This window comes from Eurypyga helias, unplaced genomic scaffold (assembly GCF_000690775.1).
Source record: "Eurypyga helias isolate BGI_N326 unplaced genomic scaffold, ASM69077v1 scaffold11658, whole genome shotgun sequence".
NCBI lineage: Eukaryota > Metazoa > Chordata > Aves > Eurypygiformes > Eurypygidae > Eurypyga > Eurypyga helias.
In genome coordinates, this window is record NW_010265050.1 from 1 (window position 1) to 3,089 (window position 3,089).

A 3,089-nucleotide genomic window follows, 5' to 3' on the forward strand; every position below is an offset into this window, starting at 1 on the left:
TCCTGGCTGAACCCAGCACACTTGCATGCTTTGACAGCATTCCTATACACTTCCCAAGTGGCCATTCCCTTTTTTCACATTCTGTAAGCTTCCTTCTTCCGTTTGAGTTTTTTCTGAAGCTCCCTGCTCATCCATGCAGGTCGCCTGCCTCCTCTACTTGATTTCATACTTGTAGGGATGCACTGCTCTTGAGCTTGGAGGAAGTGTTGCTTGAATATTATCCAGCTCTCTTGGTGCTCCTACCTTCCAGAATCCTAACCCACAGGACTCTTCCAAGTAGGTCTTTGAAGAGGCTAAAGTTTGCTCTCCTGAAGTGCAGGGTTTTAATCCTACTTATTACCATGCTTCTTCCATGCAGGATCCTGAACTCCACCATCTTGTGGTCGCTGCAGCCAAAGATGCCCCCAACTTTCACATCCCCAGCCAGTCCTTCTTTGTTTACCAGCACAAGGTCCATCCAGCAGTACCCCTCTTCTTGTTGGCTCCTCCACCACCTGTGTCAAAAAGTTGTCATCAATCTTCTGCAGGAATCTCCTGGACTGTGCGTGCCTGGCTGTGTGGTTCTTCCAACAAATATCAGGATGGTTGAAGTCTCCCATGAGAACCACAGCCTGTGAGTGTGAGGCTACTTCCAGCTGTCTGCAGAAGACCTCATCAACTTCCTCTTCCTGATCAGGTGGCCTGTAGTAAACACCCACAACAGTGTCCTCCATATTAGCCTGCCCCTTAATTCTTACCCGTAAGCTCTCAACTCGCTCTTCATCCACCCCTATGCACAGCTCGATACATTCCAGTTGCTCTCTCATGTAAAGAGCAACTCCAGCACCTCGCCTCGCTGGTCTGTCTTTCCTGAAAAGGGTGACATCCGTGACAGCATTCCAGTCATGTGAGCTATCCCCCCAAGTCTCTGTAACTGCAGTGAGATCATGGCCCTGCGACCACACACAGATCTCCAGTTCTTCCTGTTTATTCCCCATGCTGCGTGTGTTGGTGTACAGGCATTTTGGAGAGGGGACCAGGCACGCAGGTTTCCCTGGAGGGGTGTAAGAGGGTTCACCAGAGCCATGCACACCTTTGACATGGTTGGCCTTCTGATTGTCGTTGTGGGAAGCAGCTAAGGAACCTTTGCTGCTCTAGTTGGCCCAGCTTATTTCCCAGATGGATGCAATGACATGAGTGTTGCCATTTTTGACCCCACCCCCCAAGTCCTTCAGTTTAAAGCCTGTCTCACTAAGTTGGCCAGCCCGCTGCCAAAGATCCCCTTGCCTCTTCTAGACAGGGGGATCCCATCCCTCCCTAACAGGTTGTAGTCCCCAAAGAATGTTCTGTTGTCACAGAAGCCAGAACCCTTGTGACAGCACCACATAACCAGAAGTTGATTTGCATTATTTGTCTATTTCTGGCACCAATATTTTTCACCTGCTCCCCAGGGCCTTTATAGTCTGCTTTGATTCTGCCCAGCTTCTGACTTGCAGTGTCATTTGTGCCTACATAGAAGGGTAACACCGGACAGTAGTCTGTACTCTTGGCTAGTTGTGGTACCTTGTTGGCAACACGTTGGATCTTGGCTCCCAGGAGGCAGCACACCTCTTGTGACTCCCTGTCAGGTTGGCAGATGGGTGCCTCAGTGCCCCTCAGCAGAGGGTCACCTACTACGAGCACTCACCATTTCTTTTTGTGGCACCTACTGTGTGCTGCAGACACAGTTTCCCCTTGCAGACCTTGCCTGTGGGTGTCTGTAGTTGTTAAAGCGCCATATCTCTTATTGGTTGTGATGGTGGAAGGTGGAGACTGGAGTCCTGCTTTTGTTGGTCACCAGGGTCCAAGGGGCCTCATTCTCAGGGGTGTCCACTACAGGAGCATGAGCCACCTCTCTCTCTCCATCTCGGCCCCTCTGATGTTGCACAGCCTTTTAACTGTTTCCTGCAATTTAGCTACCTGACGTAACAGTTCGTCAACCTGTGCACTCCTTGGTACTTACCTTTTCACCGGGAGAAGGGTCTGGGCACTCACTGCATCCTACTGCTTGTACTGAACTCTCCTTCCGTACCAGTTCTGTCTGGGTGGATGCATCCGATATCCCAGGGGCTTTCTGCGTAGAGACGGCAGCTTTGGCTCTGTGGCCTGTGCCCACTGTTTTGCAGAGAACTAGAGCAGCTGCCTGGGTACGAGTGGGTTGCCGGCCCCGCGCCAACTGCCCTGCCCTTTCTGCCGCGCCACGCTGCGTCCCCCGGCGCTCCCCGCGGCCGTTTACATCTCCTGTGGTTGCTCCTGGCATCGCCCACGCTGTGTCAGCCTCTCTCGGGAGAGCTGCCGCCTCGGGACTCTTGCTCGGCGTTCCCGGGTGCTGGGAACCCCCTTTTGTCCCCCTGTAGTGCCCAGCCCCCGGACTTGGCTCACTGTTGGCTGACAGGTTTGGAAGCGTCCTGCTTCTCAACAGTGAACATGGGCCCTATATAGTACCACATACATGTGATGGTGGAGCACCTAAGGATTTTGTAAATACTGTTAATGCAAAAAAAACCCCTCAAGACCAAAAAAAAAATCCACCCCCATCATTTAGACTCTGCTCAGTGTCTTTTTTCACCAGCTGCGAAATCTGTGTGCACCAAGGACTACAAGCAAGCAGGAACTGTGCATTTGGGAAAATTTGACGATTTACTTGGATTTTACCTTATCCCCCTTTTTCTTTGCCCTTGAACTTTTTTTTATTTAAGAAAACAGTACTGATGCACAGTATGAAAATTTGGCAGCACAAGTGTCATTCGCTGGAAGGCGTGCCACTGTCCTTGTTCACCAAGGCATCTGTCCTTGTCTCTACCTGAGAGGAAAATTTTAGAAACACTCAAAAATTGCGTTTATTGAAGAAAGGTTTGACATTCTTGCCATGCTAAGTCAGTGAGGTGTGATATACACCTTTCTGTGCAACACTGCGGGGGGGGGAGGGGAAGCAAGGCAGGGTGACCCTTTCCTTGTCTGTGCATCTGCTTTAAGCAGCTCTGAGGCTTTTTCCCAGCCCTTCCGTTCTTATTCTTGCTGTGGTCCAGTGTGGGCTTCGACTGGCACTCTGGGCACAGGATGAAGAGCGG